Here is a 20589-nt window from a genome sequence, read left to right on the forward strand (position 1 = left end):
TAGCTGGATCAAAGGTCCTGTTTAAAATGAACAGATTAAGGTAATAAAGACTATCTGTGGGAAATGAAACATCACAAAGAAGCAATCAAATGAGTTATCAAAATAAGTGATTTTTGGATGACAGTTTGATCTGCATTAGTGGGAAAAAAAAGTGTTGTTTTTTTTTTTTTTTTTTGACAGTAGCACCTGTAGGTCAAAACAGGCTGAAGTTTATCCTCTGCTTTATGAGACTGAATCATACCATGTGCAACAAGCCTCAGATTATGGAAAAAAATCCAGTGTCAGAGGACACCAGGGCAAGGTAGCCTCTGAGCCCCCAGAGGCTTCCTGGCTACCAAGCTCAGAAGTCTTCAGAGCATCACTGGCAGTTCATCTTCCCCCACCTCTCTTCCCCTCTCATTTCCCAGCATTTGGTACTGTCGTTACTGATTAGGATACATTTACTGTTCAAGTGACCTAGGTTACTTCTTCATGGCTGGTAGCCACCTTCTCCCCACCCTCAGCTAAGATACAGTACTTTACAACAGATAAAAAGTGTGCATGTGTCATCTGGACTAAGAGATTTACTTAAACCCCTCCAACCCACATCACCTGTAAAGATGTGTTTCAAGGTGAGTTATTTCACTTTGCCCTAAAGTAGAACAGAAGCGTGCAATTAGATACAGAGTTATCTTATTCTGTCTTGGGGGAAAAGATGAACAGAGGGACAGGATAACAGAAGGCTAATGTGCGCACCATCTTATCTGAACTTGGCATTGATGTAAGATTTAACTAGTGCTAAACTTTTGCAGGTCACTCATGAATAGGGAAGAGTGCAGTCTGCCTTCCTTCCATGTTCTGCCTTGTAACTTCAGGGTTGATGCTTTTCAATCCTAAACCCCTTTTCTCTTAGTTTTCTTCCCCAGGGTCTCCTTCGTCTTGGAGACTCACCTGTAATGCACATCAGGAAGTGGCGGTAAGCCCACAAGTCTCAATACCTGAATTACTTGCCAGGCATCAGTGAGTATCTGCCTACACACAGCTACACATCTGCAGGAAGGAAGGGGTATAACCATCTTAGACTGAAATTATCACCTGCCCAGTTGTAGCTCACACTGTGGTATAAATAAAAAAGCAAAAGGTACACATAACATGCAAAAAAAAAAAAAAAACCCTCTGTCTTACTACTTAGCTGTGCATGGCAACTAAGGGAGCCCATCCACAATAAAATCAGCTTAATGTAAGAAGTCTCTTAGGTGAACAGGGAGCTAGAATGTAAGTGCACTGTCTTTATAATTTCCTATATACTTGAAGTATATGCATCTAGAATGGTTCCACATTTTCAGTGCATAAAATCTAATTTTGTTTGCTAGTCAACAGAAGCCAGTGTCCTGGATCAACAACATAGCTTGATAATTAAATTAGGTATTTAATACTACATTTTTATATATTTTATACTATATTTTTTTTTTTTTTTACTCATAGAATATGAGCTTTGACAGGTCCTGATCCAGACTCCTCCCTCAACCCCCAGTGAAGCCCATAGTCTCATTCGATTCTGGATTAGACTTGTCTTTACTTGCTGTAAAACGGTGCACGCAGAGAGAGGGCAGGAGAGCTGCAGCCTACTTATGAGAGTGAAAGCTGAGGACTTTGCAGGCACAATGTCGAAATGCCCTGAAGGTGTTAAAAAGTGACACTGTGTTAAGTAAGGTCACTAAATGGGTTTCATCCATTTTGACAGGCTCAGTTCTCCACAGCTAGAGGAAGGAAAGCAAAGAATCATAGGCCTGGAACGGATCTCTAGGCACCTTCTAATCTATTTGCCCACCTTATTATTTCTTCTAGTATTTAAGACAGGCTTGGAAATTTATGTTATTTCTCCCTTCTTCACCATATTCACCATATATAGGTTTACAACCCTCCTCAATTTGGTAATTTGTCATAGTTAAGTTTTGGGGTTCCTATCCTCTTAAAAGCAAAACAAAAGAACAAGTCACATATCCTAAGCGTTGTTCCATCCCTCCTGGGGTCAGAACAGTCTCACAGAGCAAGCTGTTGCAGAGGGAGGACTACACGACGTGCCGACTCCATCTGACCCTGAAGTGTGCAGCACCGGGCCAGCAGCGTGCTGTGCTGCGGCTCTGTTCCACGGAGACACTTTCCACGTTTATTGTTCTTGATTAGAAAAACATTCCAATTTTTAGAATTGACATTTAACACTGAATAAAGTTCCAGTTTGGTTTTATCAGGGCAAACTTTAAAATAGATCGTCTATTAGCCTTTGTTAGTATATTTCTTTTACGAGTGTGAGTGGGAAGAGCATTAAGGAAAGCCATAAATCAGATGCATACTTCTGGTGAGTGCAGGAAATCCTTTAACCTTTATGTTTCATATAAATAGGAATAAATGCGGATTTATTCATATTGTCTACATTTTCCAAAACATCACCAGAGGAGGCATTTCCAGAAGCAAAATAATAATAAAAAAAAAAAAAAAGCAAAAATCCTCCCCCAAAACACAGCGGTGAAGAGGCAAAAAAGCCCTGCATTTTTACCTTCATTTGTTACAGGGATGGGTGGGGGGGCGTAAATTAAACAAAAATCACACACCACACCACGGTACTGAGACTTGAGACAATTCTCTTAACACCAATAGCGTGCAAGTATGTCCACTGGAAAATAATCTGCCCTGAGTGACTGACTCCTAGCAGAAAACTCGGCGACTTGCCAAAATGTAAATATCCCTTCGTGTATGCAGGAAATCATTTTCAGCAAGCCCAGAGCTGGTCTAGCAGGCTGGGAGATTCTGAGCCGTGCACCGTGCGTCTGTTCGTATTGGAACGGGTTAAAAGGCGCTCACAGCAGCACGTTATGGATGACACCAGTGAGAATTTAAGCATGCAGCACAATGGTAAAGCAATTAATAAGGGCAGTTGCTAACAGTTGCACAACGGAGGAGTGTTTTAAAATTCCTGTGCTCTTTAACAATGATGTGGAGAGACGCTGTGAAGGGGAGGGAAAAAAAGCCTGGCATGGAAGGGACATTCCTTCAGTTCCTCTCAAAAGTTTGAAAAACCTCTGGATAGGAAAATACTATTGAGCAGCCAATTCTTTCCACATTTGGCTAAGCCCAATGCCCAAAATACACAGAACACTACTTCACTTTGAAAGGATTGCAATACTCCTATCTGAGTCATCTGAAAGCAAATAAAATGAGACCTAAACAAATAAACCTAATTGTGCATGGAAACAAATCCAGCTTTCCAGCTTGGCCATGGCTTTGTTTTTGTTAGTTTAAAGCCTGCATATGCAGTTTTAGTGGCATCAGGAGTTATACAAATATTGACAACAAATTGCCAAATGTTGTTTTTTTCCCCTCAGTGCACAGTGTGAAGAAGCTGGGGGAATGCTTCTAGGAACCTTCCCTGGTGCACTGAACCAAATCGCAGCTTGATGGGATCCGCTCCAGCCTCTTCTCTGAAGGGTAGACACTAATGAGACAGAGCTTGTTGTTTGTTATCCTCAAAGACTTGTATTTTTCACTCGTAAACCCTGTGGAACACAAGCCCAGGCTTTCGAAACGTAGCTCAAATGTTTGCACCACAGCCAGGGCATTGTCACATGCTCTGTCCTCCACCCCGTGATTTGTTGCTCGTTTGTGTCATCCTTAACCTGCTGCTGGTGGTTCGGCCAGGACAGAAACAAATAATGATGACAAGTGAGAAAACCAAGCTGCTCTTTGACATTCTGACATCCTTCCTTTAAAATGCGATTGCCACTTGCTGGCTGTGGAGAACAGGCAGTCACTGTGAGGCAGACATCACACTCACGAAGTCCTGGTGTCGTCTGTCGAAGAGGATAGTAGGTTTTGATCAAGTTGGGCCGAATCCTTTGCAGCTCCCAAGGAGAAATGAGAATGTGTTAAATCTTGATCTGTTGTAAGCCAAAGTCAGCAAAAGTATCTTTATTTTTGACTTTTAAATCAAGCCCGGCCTTTCCTCTCACACGGAGCAAGTGAAACAACACATTTTCTTCTTTGCCTCACATTCACAACACACCTACAACTTTTAATACTCTAGCTGGCCAGATAACAAGATTTCCATTTTGCAAAGGCATGAACTTTCAATCTCAGGTTTAAAAAAAAAAAGAAAAAGGAAAAATGGAAGAATATAAGAATTAAAGGAAGACCCTAAGAGTCTTTACACAAAGAAACTGGAGAAAACAGACTCACACACCCTCCTGAGCACTCAAAAAAGTCCAACAGTTAAGACACTTAGATCTTGGCCTTGTACATTTCACACATCACCCTAACTACCAGGTGTTTTAATACCCTGCAATGAAAGGCCCCTCTCTCTTTTTTGTCAGAAGTTACATGTATGTATAAGAAACTTTCAGAGTTGCATCACAGGTACGGAATTTCCATGAAAAGTTTCAGGTTTTGGTTAAAACATCTTCCAGCAAAGAAAGTTCTTGGCTAGCTGTATATATCTTATCTTTCACTATTAAAACATCCACTCTTCAAGCATTATGGTATTACATACTCATTACATTTAGTAAGACATTAATGCAGAAGCATCTACCTAGGCCTCCTGTATTGTGTTTCTTACTGTGGTGCAAGTGCCCCTAAGCTCTTGCACAGTAAAGGGTGAATCATTAAATCGGTGGAAGACATAGTGAAAAGGCATGAGAATTTGTGGGTTTGTGAGAAAGTGGAGGAAAAAGAGGTCCTCTCTATTTCACTAACTCTGGACCTTCAGAAAAAAAATACAAAAATACCAACACAATGCTTGGGACTGTTCATGCTGTGAGCAAACGCTGAAATATGACAAGGCATCAAGGCGTGTTGCGTTACGTGATATTCAGACAGCTGCTGTGATGGCAGTTTCAATCCACCAACTGGTGCAATGAAACAAATCTGAAATGTAAAAGCTAGATTTCCACCAAAATATTTCACTAATATTACATGCATGTAAGTCAGGGAACTCAGACCACTAATCCCCACAGCTACGCCGAGCCAGCCCTTGCGGACAAAGCAGCAGTGCAGCTGCTCAGATAGGGTCTCAGAAGGTATTCTAGGTTTCAGTTTGCGGACTGGAGCGTGCAAAATTTCTCTAACAATGTTTTGTTAGTGTATTTTCTTTGAAAATTTGTGAAGGGGGAAAATACCCACCGCTGTTCTGTGGAATGCAAGTATGAAATGACTGCGCATCAACATATGAAGATACCCAGATATAGCCGAATTTGTATGAACACCTACCAGTGGAAAGTCCCACCCTGTGCAACAGACCTCAGCAACATGCTTCAGGTCAGAGGTGGAGAGCAGAGCCGAATCTTCTTCCGTCCTAGATTGCAAACTGGTGACCAACCAACTTCCATAGCATTTGCCACCCTGGCAACCCGTCAGCACAGGGGATGGGTGGCTGTAAGCCCTCTCAAGAGGTGCAGCCCCTTGGCACGCAGCAACAGAGCCTTGCCTGCCCCCTCTCAGCTGAAATACCCTGCAGGTCCCACCTTGTGGGGGAGACAACGACAACCAACAAAAGTCACCAACATGGGAGAATGACATAGTTCCTAGTGAAAGAAGTGAGAAAGCAGGAGGTTGACTTCCATCTGGTTTAGCAAAGCACCTTCTCTTCATGAAGAGATCCATTAAAGCCTCTTTCAAATTTAAATTCAGATTAAAGCAACGGGGATGAGGAAAAGTAGAAAGGAAAACAGCACCTGAAGCCATCCATAAAATACATGTCGGATAACAGATTACTGGACAAAGGGCACCTCACCAGCCTGCTCCCTCCCCACCTCTTTTCTCTCTCTCTCACACACACTCACGCACCCTCCTTGGGCAGGGTGGCTTTCAGACAAGTCAATTAAGATCTAATAAAAACTATAAATACCACACAGAGGAAGAAGAATGCCCTCCCAACGTTAACAGCTGGCCCTGCCGACCCGAAATGCAAAGGGACAGTACTGTACTTCCCTCCCACAGTCCCCAGCACAGAGCCCGGCTTGCGGATGGGGAGGCGCCAGTCTCCCACTGCAGCACATAAGCTCCCCCCAAGCATTACAGGGCAAATTGCCATTTTCCACCCTTGCTGCCATCATGGGTGGTCACACTGGTGTCTGCTCTCATTTGCGCGGCACTGGATGTGTGCTAAATGTTGGATCTGGCATGCAGAGGAAGGTGTCCCGTGCAGAGAAGCCCACGCTAGCAATATGTGACAAAGCTGCATTTAGCAGCAGTGTTACCATACAGAGCCCCAGGTCTGTATTCAGGCTGGAGCTTCTGAATTATTTTAAGGATAAATGAAAACACCATGTTGCTCAGTTCATGAAAATGCAGGAAGAGAGCCTACTGGCACGTCTGTGTGCTTTACCTAGGGGTTTCTACCTGCACGCTTCTGCTTGGGCTTTGCCATACATTTAACAGCTTCTTACGATCTTCATTGTTCTATTTAAACATCTCTTACTTTTTCCTCTTAATTTTCTAGGCCACCTAGTTGTTCGATATCTGATCTTCTTGTGCTAATTATTTGACTGCTATTTCTGAGACACTTTGTCAAGTTATTTACCTTGCCGAAGTGACATAAATTCTTCCCCCCCCGCTCCCCATCCGCCCCCTGTCTGTCTGGTTTCCCCCCTCTAGTCTGGCTGAAGCGACAAACTCTCTCGCTCAGCCAAACACTTGTTTTTACAAGGTATTTTTATACCATCACCTCTTCCCTGCATCTCCCCCGCCCACCCACCACAAACATATGCTGTGGTGGGAGGACATTCTGGTTTCACATCATTTGCAATGTTGAGGTGAAAAATTTCCCCTCCTCCAAGCCATTTTTTTTTATTTTCAAGACCTGGTTTGTAAAATGCAAATGGCACAGGGCTAGTTTCTCTGTATCATTTTTAACAAGGTGCATGGAGATGCCCTTCTTTGCTTAGAAGGAATCAGTGGAAGAGAAAGCAAGAAACATTTGATGCATTACATTATTTAAAACCTATTTACTCTAGAAAAAGAATCAAAAACACACAGGAAGAACTTTTGCCTAGGGTGATAGATTCCTTTTATTCATCCCAAGGAAGATGGGGATGATGGAGATTTCCAAGAAAGTAGTTAAGTGTAACCACCCTACTGACTTCATTAGTCGATCGTGGTCTGTTTTTCCCTATATTAAAACGCACATGCAGTCACATCCACACAGTAAAAACAACCTCAAGTTCTCTAAGCACCAGGCTTGGAACCATGAAAAACATGACTGTGGCTTTCATCATACCAAATTAGGGGGACGTGTACTCAGCAGTGATTCTGGTGTGGCGGAGAAATGCCTAAGCCAGCTTTAAATTAGGCAGGAACAATCTAGTTAAAACAGCACAGAGCCCAGTTTAGGCTCAGCCACTCTAAATATTTACCCTTCTCTGAGCTCGAGGTTGCAGTGGCATGCACGCTGCCACAAACAGAGAACTTCCAGTGCCTACAGTCACCCCTGTAAAGCCAGGTCCGATGTGCTATGTAGCCTGGTAAATCTAGCATGCATACAGAATGGGCTAAATTAAGACTGTTTATGATAAGATTGAGTTTACATGGCAGGATGGCTGAAAAGTAATTTTCATACAGAGAGCGTATCTATTCCGCATGTACCATTAGACTTTTTGAAGCAGCATAAAGTCCCTATTTCAGGACCAGACTGAATCTTGTTCCAGGATGGCAGCTGCATTTTAATTCCCACTTTATGCAGAACTTTGAGTGCAACACAAGACAACCAAAAAATGTACACACCGATAATGCATCTTTGTTAACGCAATCTTGTGATTTTGTCTCTTATACAGAGGGGGGAAAAAAAAAAAAAAAAGAAGATAAATTTGAAAAACAAACCAGGGTGTGTCAACTCACTGCCAGCAGCTGAGCAACAAAACAGGAAAACACTAAACAGTGAAATTTATTTATACTTTGAGGCAACAGGCTCCAGAGAACAAATTATTAGCAGAAGGAGCCAGTCACAGCACATGCAAGGCTTCCCTCAAATCAAACAGATACGGCTGTCACAGTGGGCAGCCAGAGAGCAGAGAGTGTGGAACAGAGGAAAAAAATACACGACTGAAAGCATTTCATAGTTAAGGAACTCAGAGCAGAAAGCGGGGAGGTCCTTTTGTTTCGCTTTGGTTGTAGCAAGGTCATTTGGGCCATGAAAAACCACCACTAGTGAACTGAGCAAAGAAGGAGAAGGGAACAATGTGAGTTTCTCGGTAAAAAGCAGGCAAATTGGAAGGACGTGAGCTGTTTGTCCATCCCATGATTTTTGTCAGAGTTGCATGTTGTGGGAAGGATTTACTAGAGGAGCACTGGACCATCGCAAAGGAGCCGTCTACCAGAAATATCTGGCAATACATTGGAGAGGAAGAGCCATCCCTGAGTCACCCCAGAGCCGTTAGTCTGCAGGGCTCTGCTGGAAACTGTTCAAGGAAGTGCAGTCCTGCTGGCTCCTACCTCATTGCCACCCCCTGGCACATACCCAGGGCCAGGTGACATTTATTTGGCAGCACATTCTTCACTAGAAAAACAACCTGAAATCCCTGAATTAACACTCTGCTGCTGGCTAAGGAGACAGTCCTCTTCTGTGTGCCATTGAAGACTCACAAGTGACCTCTGGATCTCAGAATAAGCATCCAAAGAGGTATTTATTGGTCCATGAGGAAAATATGGGATTAAGCCTAAAACTGCAAACATAAGAAGACACCACTTCTCTCCCTTTTGGATCACTGGACTTTTCTCTGCATTAGACATTAGCTGAATATTCAGTCAGAACATAGATATGGCACAACTTGGCATGAACCAATTTTTAATTGCAATAATCAACTCAGTATTTCACTTTTTCTGATTTTTCTCCCCTCAGAAGAAGCAGAAGAAAAGAGAGATGCATCTTCGAGACTTGTCTTTTGCCTTCAGTCCAGGTCTCAGATTATTTTTCCTCTTAAAAATAGGACAACTGCACGTCTGTGCTGAAATGACAGCATCTCATATGCTCCCACCTGAGCTAGCTGCACAGTAGCCTGCTCAGGCTCCATTAACATCGTAGCTGCATCAGCATGAGCTCAGCCAGCCACAGACACCATCTACGCAGCTAAGGAAATACTCGGTCACGTAACCACAGCAGTCCCAAAATCGGTGTGGGCTCTATGGATGGCAGTAACCAAAGCAGGTAGTAAACATCTGGCTCAGATAGGCCTGTGAACACTGGTGTTAGCTTGCGTTTGTTAACGCTTTCAAAACGTTCTGAGATTTTGGGTGAAAGATGCTGCGTCAGCACAAAAGCATTCCTGCAGCAGTAAACATGCTTGGCTGGACCGCTGCCTTGTCTTGATTTGCCTCAAGTAAATACAGTCATTTACTGCATGCTTCACCTTCTGATGGAACATCTGCTGTCTGTGAGGAGCCAAGTCGCAGACAGACTCTCAATGCTCCTGAGATACCTCTGGCTAACAGCACGCATAGCTTTCCTCAGAGGCCAGCATGTCACTGAACAGTTGGCTTACTGTAAACCATCGCATGCTGTAGGTGTTCCCAGCTGCCTCGTGCTGCGTTTGTGTCACAGCCCGAGTTCCTGAGGAGCTCATGCAGTCTGAGACAAGCTTTTATACCTACCATGGGAGCAGCGTGTTTCTTATAAAATAGTTCTTTCCACCAACAAAGCAGAAAACGGAGAGCAAAAGTACTGGCTCTTGAGGGAAGATGAAGAGTGGAATGTGAAATGGCGGGTTCACTGATAGTAACGCTGCTCTCCTTACTGGAGAGCACTTCTCCAGGAACAGGGAAGGGCAAAAAGAAAAATAATTAGAAGACCATGCGGACAGTGGTGAAATCAGAGGAAAGCAGGCGGTCAAGATGCACACAATGAACACAATGCAAGTGCTAGCCGAAAACACACAGAGCAATCTCATCCAAAACTTAGTGATGCAATGAAAACATTCAAAGGCAAAGGTAGATACGGCAGAAGTCAGAAGAAATTTTCCTGTGTGATCACCACTAGACTGACTGGAAAGTAATGAAAGGAGGACTGTGGCAGGCTGTAGGAATGTGACTGTGAGGATCCTGGTCTGAGTCAGACTGCTCACCATGAAGGAGGCAGTGCTAGGGCTGAAGTCTGAGGGCATCACGCGGTTGAGAAAGAAGAGGCTGGAGCACCCTTTAAGTCATATGAGGAAAAGGTAATATAGATTGTTCTTCAAAAACATGGATTAGGTTGGGATAATGCCCAGATTCTGTACAATGTACTGTAGGAGAAGATGAGCCAGAATCTTACCAGTTTAGACCTTTGTAGAGTCTGGTTACACTCCTGCCTGCAAAGGAGCTGCTCTGAGTCTGTATCAGCTTCAGCCTTGTCCCCCTCCATACCCAGTATTACTCACCTCGATAGCAGCTTCAGGCAAGAGCACAAAGTCACACTGATCCAGCCAGGAATTCCTCAGCGTTCTCTCCCACCCAGAGAAAAGTTTTAGGTATCACAAATGGATAATGACAGATGGTGGCATGTAGACCGCTGTGCTAAACTAGTCGGTCAAAGCCCAGCAGCTGAAGTTTTCCCTACATATCCAAGAAGGCAGGCTTACATCTATTACTCGTGTTTCAGAGTTTGAAAATATGAGGAGTTTATTATTATTATTATTATTATTATTATTATTATTATTATTATTATTATTATTATTTTGTTTTGTTTTAAATCTATAGCCAAGCTGTTCTGTTTTATATTAACATGTTTTATTTGCCTGGCTTACCCAGTTTAATAGAGATACAGGTTTCTTTGCCCCTCCACCCAAATACCTCAGAAAGCTTGCCCTACTCTAAAGTAAAACAAGATAAATACAGTATTACCATTTTTTTTTTCAAGGCTGAACAGTGGGAGCTGCTTCCACAGGGGCAAGATATGCCCAACTAGTTGAACAATATCTTGTCTATGAGACAAGCAGGAGCTCCCTGTCGTCACTGGGCTCTGCACCTGGCGAGCCTCCTACCTCGCACAAGGCCAACGTCACTGGAGTTGTTGGCCTCAGTGCAAGGCAGCAAATGGTTCTTGCACCTGCACCGCACTGACTGCAAGAACACAGCCAGCTCCTGAACTCGTACCACCAAGCTGAGCATGAAGGACAGAGCAGAGTGCAGTTATGGAGCTAATGTGTAGAAGAACATGCAGAAACTATAGATAAAAAATAAGAACTCTATGTTCCCTCATGTTTAAGACAAATCTTTCAATCATTATGACAGGCAGTATTTGGGGACTGACTTAGTTTGAGGGTCAGCCTCTCTTTGGATAAGTACATCACATGGAGTATGAGTGGGATCCAGAAGCATGGGCAGAACGATAGTCTGCGACCAACAGCTGTGGTCACCCATGTAGGCTGTTCAAATCTGGTGCACGGACAAATTTATAAAAGTGACAACAGCTTTTTGGGGAGACAACTGGAGCAGGTGACCTAAGTAGGCAGGTAAGGTGATCTTGTTACGGATACACCCTATGGGCACGTGGAAGACTACCAGGGACTAAAACTTGGATCCTTTGCATCCCCGTGAGTGTTGTAAACATCTAACTATTGGCTAGTTTTGGGGAGGGAACACTCATTCCCATATCTTCTCACAACAAAACCTTCAAAAGATTTGTTTCCATCCCTGTGCAAAAAGGAACGTCATTTTAAATCTCAGAATTTCAAGGAAGAGAACAATTGTTTACGACACATGTTTGTAAAGAAAATAATCCAGTTGCGTCAAAGTACGTAATTTACCCTTACAGTACAAAGGTGAAGAGAGTTCGAACTAGACTTTTGAACTAAGAGCCAACGAGGGCTACATTTTAACTTCGCATTCAGAAAAATCTTGGTCACAACTGTAAGGAGGCTCGCTTGCCCCATCTACTGGTCAATGGGAAGGCTGGCTTTGTGCAACAATTACACGCATCACTACCAAGGCCCCAGTTCAGCCTAATTCTCAAGTTCTCATTTCTAATTTTAAAGAGATGCTTAAATGCCATTGAGAGTAGGATTTCAAAAAACACCTAAGTGCTTTACCCACCTGTAGTCTCAGGCTGACTGCTTATCATGGCAGGAATAGGGTAATGACTTCTTTATGCCCAAAGAGTAAAATGCATTATTTTCAAAGAAAATAATAGGACAACCTACTCAGTAACACTGACTTGTTTGCCATGAGAAATTAAATAATTATGTCTTACTTTGTTCTTAACTAGGCTAAGATCATATAATACTGTAAAACAGCAGCCTGCAGAACCCCCATCACAAGCAGCCACATGCATTGCAGCTCAGTAATGTCACCACAAAGTTAACACAGTTTTTTAGGGAATTTTTTTAAAAGTATTTACTAAATAGCAAGTAAGATTCCCCAGAGGCCTGCTGACCTTATATTTTCCATCGCTGCATTCAGTGCATCCATCCCATTGAAGCAGGTCTGTTCCTGTAGGGGACAGGCTGGATTCTAGAGCGAAAATATGAAGTTTGGGTTGATTTGAAGAGGCCTGTTGTCCTTCCTCAGGTAGGAAGACCTGTCAGATGACTGAGCACATGCCTCATTCTCTTCGATGTTCTTTCAGGTCAGCACCTGCACTCGTATTTTAACATCCCTCTGCTCTATCACCTCCCATGCTGGTTGCAGATCCAATCAGATGTGCCCAGAGAGAAGCTGCAGCCAACAGAAAGGCTACCAAAAAGCCTTTAAGGTAAACCAATAAACCTGCAAGCCAATTCACCACGAGATCCTACACACAGGCATACTTTCTCAGCATGACACCAGCAAACCTATGACAGCTTGCTCAAGTTAGATAGTCAACGTGCAAGTATTTACACTTCCCACATGTGCACATCTCCCCTGCCCAAAGGACTGCTGCATTTTGAAAAGTCTAAGCAGAGACAGGACTAAACTATCAGCATGTCTGTCTAGGCCCAGGCATGAAAGTTCACAGGGGGATTATTGTCACGTCCACAACAGAAGATAATGAACCATCACTCTCAATAAGTATAGCCCAGTATCATCTTCGGGAAATACAGGTGGCAAAGCACAAGTGTGACCATCTATCTTAAGGAGCTATGACTCTAGTTACCCAGTAAACTTGATGAAAATAAACTGGCCACAGCAGGAGAGGGAGTGCAAAGGAGAAGGAACATCTCCACTGAGGTTTATTCATCTTGGGTGATAAACCTGAGAAGTAATTATGACTAATTCCAAATATAGCAGGCAGTGAAAGGATGTATGGGGTGTAAATCTGTACCTACTGGTATACCTAGTGTTGCGTTGTACATAAGAGCTCATCAAGCACATGCACTATTCTGAAGACCATCATGAAAGATTTGCTTAGCTGCCTCCCAGGAGTATATTTTGGTCTGAATTATTTGTTTTAAAGGTACAGTCAAATGTCTCTGAAAACTCTAGAGTCCAAGACTCTATCATGGGAAAACCAATGGACAATAGTGTCTTAGAGCAAATGTTTGCATAGCCTCACAACTGCAGTGTAAAACTGAATCCAGCATTTCTAGATGATATCCCTAGAGAGGTCACAAAAAGAGACAAGACATTTCTCAGATGAAGCATATAATAGTTAGCACCTCACTTACCAAGTAACTGGAGTAGAACTGTCTGAGTCCTGAAGTGTCTACAAGGAAAGTCCATTGAAGAGAGGTGCTGAGCACTATCTTCCAGGTACACAGTGAAAGATTTGAACTATAGGCAGTGCCCAGGACCACTTGTGGCATAAGCTGCTATCTTCAAGGACAGGTACATTGCGAGTCCTGTATCTAAGCGTACCTGGCTTCTTCAGGAATTCCTCAGCTGGGTGGAACCCGTAGCACAACTTTCCCCACAGTGAGATTAGAAATAACTTCCAGTATTTCAATTCTTCAGTCTATAAAATCCTGAGTGACAGAAGAGGGGCCAGAACAAGCCAGCAGTGCCTGGGCTTGCATCAGTAGTAAATCCATTCACTCAAGTTTCCTCAAGTTCGAGCTTCCTCACTCCTGTAAGGATGTGCTGCACTGTGTTCCCCAAGCAGCCACCCCCAGAGCAAAAAACTTCAGTGCTGCTGTGATGGGGGAGCTGCTCAAAAGGAGACACAGAAGATAGTTGTGAAAGAAGTTACCTAGCTGAAGAAAGATGCTAAAAGGACACCAGTTCAGTTTTACTAGCCATGGATTAGTATCGTGTTGAAAGCAGCTTCCACAGACAAGTGTTGAACTTCCTTAACTCTCTAGTCCCTCTTGACAGACCCTCCTGTTGGGCCAAGTCCTGGGTTATTAGGCTGAGAACACCCAATTCTTTTCCATTTACAAGGTCTGATTTAGATGTCTGGCTTACATCACAGGTCCAAATCTTATTTTGTCAGTCTGAGCTGATAAATATTTCAGAAACTGTCAAAAGCAAATGTTTGGAGAGAGCTTTGAATATAAAACAGAATTTAGCTGAAAGCTATGACCAGAACTGCAGATAAACCATTGTCTTCCTTTTTCTGTCGCCATCAGTATAAGTGAGGTAATTCTTCTCATCACTTAACTCCCTGCCGATCTCTGTCCTGTTATCCTTGTTTAGAAACAATCTGCAATTGCTATTTGCATGGCACTCCACACCCTGTGGACCCATTTTTTGTAAAACAAGATGAATCAAACATTCTTGTTCCTGGTTGTGAATAAGTCAATAAATTATTATGCTAGTTATACACAGTACTTTTGAATGGAAACATCTAGAACCATTCTTCTCGAAGAGATTTAATGTTCTTGACTATATAAAAGAATTGAATGCAGTTTTTCTTCCTTTACCTTTTTCCTGAGAACAAAATCTGTGTTCTTCAGCTGTGATCACATAGGCTACTGTTGTTGTGTTTTTTTAAATAACAATGCACAAGAATAACATAAATACAAAGATCCCGAGAGACTGAACCATTATATCAAAAAGCAATTTGTCTTTACTGGGAAATAAACATCAAAGAAAACACTAAACAAAAGTTTCATTCTACATTCAGACAGTTAGGACTGGACAATTATCCAGCCGATTTGTCTCTGCCCGGGGGGCTTCTGGGGTGCAGGGGTGATTATATATTTAGTCTCAGATATACTAAATTTCACAACAGAAGAAATAGGAAAAGCAACTAGCCCAGCACCTCTTGCTACCACCACAAGCTTTAAGAATATTCTTAAACATACCACTCACCAGGAACTAAACATCTGAAGGAGCTGGATATCTTTGCTCTGCCACCACTTTGCTTTGACACTGCCACTTTCTGTCTCCTTCCAGAGGTCCGGCAGCACCTTTCCAAGCACCCCTGCGTCAGGGCATGCCGTAATATCCCATGGGAGCAGCCAGCTCATTCTGACACAAGCCTAGGCTCAGGTGCTGGAATCAGCCCAGGGGCTGAGTCCCAGCTGGCAAATCTAAAATGACTTCCAGCCCAAGGGAAACGAGACAAGTGTTTGGGAAGAGTTTGCACAGAGGGCTTCCAAATGTTAGTATCTCTCCTTTAGAGCAATGCGAATACTGCCTAGGCTGCAGATCAATAGATGGTTGTATGAGGTGTGTCGGGGGGATAGCTCTGTTCTTGTCCTGAACAGGGGTGAGCAGTCCTGGATATTTTGCTGCTGTTTGCTGGAATTTGCACAAATATGACTGTGGCTCTTGCTTTGCTGGGTGGAGAGAGGTGTGATTATCATGCATGCCCCACTACATGGTTGCTTGCAGCTGCCAAAGCCCTTCTACCAAAGATACTTCAAAAGGGATCATGGCTGGCCAGCGCACCCAGAAGCAGCTCCTCACCTCTTCTGGCAGTGCGAAAACCTCTTCAAAAGCTCATTCCATCCACAGTGTCACTCGGCAGTAACTGCTGGTTATTCTGCTTTCCCACCGTCTTTGGTGGGAACAGCAAACACAGCTCTCTAGCTCTTCTTCACATGGTGGACACATAAATGCATATGTTCATCACATCTGCCCACATTCAGATAAAGACATCACAATGACCCTCTGCTTCACAGTGACCTGTAAATATACAGCAGGCTGCGTGGAGCCTCCTGGAAAGATATTGATTAACCCAGTCAGTGACCAGTGATGATGCCCTCAACAGAGTACAGAAATTTAATCTGGCATTCATGGATTATGCCACCTAATACACAGAAAAGTGATATTGCTGAACTCTTTAAGCACTGTAAGGGTATTTTCTTTACAGGGCATGGGTGCTAAGTCTGGAGACAATCAATACCATAGTCCCCGGTACAGTCTAATGAGCTTTGCTCAAAACCCATAATGATACTTCTGCATACATTTCAGACAAACAGGTACTGATTTACCATGCTCCCAGAGGTGATGATGTTTTGTACTGACTTACCAAAGCTTGAGCGAGTAGCTACAGGACAGCACTTAACCCTGAGACAAACATCCATTGCAACTTGATCTGACTCTGAAGATAACCCTGCAAGGGATTGTCCTCCATCACCTCCACTCATCCGTTCCAGCATTTAGTCTGTGTTTAGTCTATGTTAGTCACAGCCAACATGGGTCATGAGGGGAAAGTCCTGTTTACCTAACTTAATTTCTTTTTATGACAAGCTTCCCATCTAGTTGACCAAGGGAAGCCAGTAGTCTTTCTGGATTTCAGCAAAACTTTCACTACTTCTTGTCACAGTATCCTTCTGGTCAAAATGCCCAGCATACAGCTAGAGAAACACACAATACAACAGGCGAACAACTGGATGATGGGTCGGGCTCAAAGGGTTATAGTAAATGGGGTTACATCAGGCTGGCAATCAGTCACTAGTGGGGCATCCCTGGACTCCATTCTAGGGCCAGTTCTGTTCAATGTTTTTATAAACGATCTGGATGCAGGACTCAAATATATACTAAGTAAATTTGCAGATGATACTAAATTGGAGGAGCTGTTGACTCTCCTAAAGGTAGCGAGGCCTTGCAGAGAGATCTTGACAGTCTAGAGGGCTCGGCAATCACCAATCAAATGAAGTTCAAGAAGAGCAAGTGCTGAATTCTGCACCTGGACAGGTCAGTCTTGGATATATGTATTGACTTGGGTATGAGAGACTGGAGAGTAGCCCCACAGAATGGAATCTGGGGGTTCTGGTCGATGTCAAGTTGAATATGAGCCAGCAGTGTGCCCTGGCAGCCAGAAGGGCCAGCAGTACTCTGGGGTGCATCAGGCATAGCATTGCTAGCTGGTTGAGGGAAGGGATTGTCCCGCTCTGCTCTGCGCTGGTGTGGCCTCACCTCAAGCACTGTGTGCAGTTTTGAGCACCACAGTATAAGAAGGACATAAAACCATTGGAGAGCGTCCAAAGGAGGGCTACAAAGATGGTGAAGGGGCTAGAGGGGAAGACGTATGAGGAGCAGCTGAGGTCCCTTGGTTTGTTCAGCCCAGAGCAGAGCAGGCTGAGGGGAGGCCTCATGGCAGCCTGCAGCTCCCTCACGAGGGGAGCGGAGGGGCAGGCGCTGAGCTCTGCTCTCTGGGGACAGCGACAGGACCCGAGGGAACAGCATGGAGCTGGGACAGGGGAGGGTCAGGCTGGGTGTCAGGAAAAGGTTCTTCACCCAGAGGGTGGAGCCTGCCAAAGTTCAAGAAGCATTTGGACAGTGCTCTCAGACACATGGTCTGATTTTTCGGTGGTGCTGTGTGGAGTCCGGTAGTTGGACTCAATTATCCTTGTGGCTCCCTTCTAACTCGGGTTATTCTATGATTCTTTGATTTCGTGATATCACTGTTTTTGAAACAGCACATTTATGAAGGAACAATTAAAATTGTGTGAATTGAAAGACTGCTTTTACCTCAGATCTTGGATTGAGGCGTTCAACTAGAGTTAACATCATCCTGATAAAGATTCTTGATGATCCTTGTGATCAATGGCATGAGAAAAAGTGGAAAGACACTGAACAGCACCCACAGTAGATTGTGGCATTGCTCTCTCGTCTTGCTTGGTGCAGGGATGTACCTGCCAAAGGAATGTCTTCTTTCCTACACATAATTCCTCTCTAAAAAAATCCCTCTCAGCACATCTGTGGAGCAACTAAATATATTTACTGACATCCAGACTCTTCAGATTTAATTGGTTGTGTCTCCTCCTTCATTACTTTATAAAGAGTGTGTTGTTTTCAGTGGTGGTATATCCATTAGAATTACAAGGAAGACTTTCAACATAAGAGCTAGCATTTAACTCTGAAATACTTATAAGTATAAGCCTACCATAAAGCATCTATACTTAGAACATGCAGGCAGTTTTAAGGGGTTTCCCCTGACATACTTCTGAGTGAGATAATGATAACATGAATAATAGTCAATAAAAGTCAACACATTAAGTAACACATGAGACCGAAGGGTACAACTTCTATTTCCATTCAGGTAGTATCAGCAAAGCAGACATAAATATTACCATAGTGCTTGTATGCAGTAGAGGTAATATTTCATAAGGTGTTTCATACACAAAGAAGGCTATGCACTCAGAACATTTTATTGAAAATGTCAGAAGGTATTTTCAGATAGTTGGGACCTGAAAATCCAGTTCAGGGTCTATTCCAGGACAGATAGACCATGAGTAAAGAAGGGTCCCTCTAAAATAAGTATACATTAGTTTCTCTTGAGTTATCTCAAAACCTGCAGAGGAGTCAAAATTGCCTAATCCTGAAAGAATTAAGTGGGAAGGAGCCTTATACCTGCTGTATATATATATACCTGCCTTATATGCCACAAGATACAGCTTCCTAAACAAGTTAATCCTAAATCCTATGGAATGCTTCTTCAGAATTAAACTGTATTTGTGACTAAGCATTTCTGCACTACTGGCAGAACACACAGCAAGGCCACTTTAGAATTGGAGTTGTCTGCCTGTCAACTTAGATAGGAAAAATGGTCTAGAAGATTAGAAATCTCCCCTATATCATGATTAGAGTCTGGAACTTGAGCCTGGTCTTGAAGATTTTATGTTTGTCTCAACAGAGAGTAGCATGCAAACTTATTTTTCCTTGGAAGGCAGAAAATAAAAGGAACGAAATACTTTCTGCTCTTCTAAGACTTAGAGTCGATCGGAACTTTAGATAGAACACATTACCATGAGAAGACTCCTGGAAAAGTGTGGGGTGCAGTGACTTGCTGTAAATATAGCATAAAATTGGATGGAGTGAGGCATCTTCAGAATTTCTAGGATCCAATAGAGCATACCATACACATCATATTCTAGGTAGATCCCAAAGGATGTGACAGTTCGCAAATGAATCATAAAGTGTCATATCAGTGTCTTTCCATTAAAACCATTGGCACAGTTGAAATATTACATTTTTTGCCTTAATCTGTACCTTTCCTGTGAATCCAAAGGATTGAAGCCAAGAGAAAGTTCCTATTTTCTTCAAGGCAGTCATTATCTGTATGTCATGCCTGCCTTGTCAAGAGCCTTACTAAGCAATACGCACCCATTGACCTGTGGAAAACAGAACCAGATATAAATTAATTTGCATCACCCTGAATAATCTTGCTAATGAATGCAGAGATGACAACTGAAATAATCACACTTTGTCAATACGGTTTGCTAACTGCCCTTCGTCTTCTGTGAGTTTGATGAGAGATAGTTTTTGTGACTAAATAAAACTAGCCTTGTGTTCTTGAACAAAATTTACAGCAACTTTCTATCAGTCAGGCCTACTTCTTATGAACTAATAATCAATGGCAGAGAGACAGGAAGAATGTAAAATTTTGAGCTTTTGAAAATAACCAATACCAGCAAATGTCTCTCCTTAGGCTAGAAAGGCAGAACCCTCTCACAGTGTTTATTTAGTTCTGACAGTGCCAGTCTTTCATTTCATATGCATTATGGTGCATCCAGACAAAAAGAGTATGATGATGTCTGGGTACTTCTGTGACTTCTTTTGGAAAACTTCTGCCTAGCTGTCATTATTGCCAGAAAAAAACACACAAGGATCATGGCAAACTCTAAAGTAATGAAAAATGGGGATACAAATAAAAATTTAAATAGCAGATCATGTCAGAATATCAATCTTGCTACTTCATCAGGTAACCATCTTGTTAACATGACAGAAATTCAGGGGATTTATTCTGTCTGGACTTTAGCAAAGCATTTAAATAATGTCACGTGGGAAGCAATTAGTAGTTATAAGACTCGCAAGCCAGGTATGGAACTGAAGCGGAAATGACAAAAGGGAAGTCATTGGCCTGGAGGGATTTTAATAGTTGCATTCCTCAAAGAACTACCCTGGGACAAATTTAGTTGTTTGGCACAAAAAAGTAGCAGTATACTAATGAAATGTTCTGATTAAATGGTGTGGGAGGCAATGTCAGTACAAAAGACTTGAAATAGCTGGAATGATAGCTATGGGACCAAAATTAACTGCACTAGTGCAATGGGGAATAATAACAAGAGGTTTTGCTACAAACCAAAAATTTGTCAGCTGAAAACTAGGAGGAAGTCTATGACAGGTTAGTAGGATTGCCAAACTAAATGTATGGGAATGCCTCTCCAGCTCCTTAGAGGCTCTTTCAGCTATTGATGCTGCTGGCATCATTGCTTTGATCCATAGGCAAATTGGCAGGGAGGCAGTAGGTAGCAGAGGCCACAAAATCACATAACCCATATT

At 42.9% G+C, this 20589-nt stretch overlaps 1 long non-coding RNA gene across 1 annotated transcript; it reads right to left on the reverse strand.

Moving 5' to 3' along the window:
• Window positions 1-1462: 1462 nt before the first annotated feature.
• Window positions 1463-16190, reverse strand: LOC121069943. The gene is made up of 3 exons (XR_005819778.1): window positions 15166-16190; window positions 12371-12447; window positions 1463-3827 (listed from the first exon to the last, which is right to left on the reverse strand). It is a non-coding gene; the product is annotated as an uncharacterized LOC121069943 (long non-coding RNA).
• Window positions 16191-20589: the final 4399 nt, after the last annotated feature.

This window comes from Cygnus olor, chromosome 4 (genome assembly GCF_009769625.2).
Source record: "Cygnus olor isolate bCygOlo1 chromosome 4, bCygOlo1.pri.v2, whole genome shotgun sequence".
NCBI lineage: Eukaryota > Metazoa > Chordata > Aves > Anseriformes > Anatidae > Cygnus > Cygnus olor.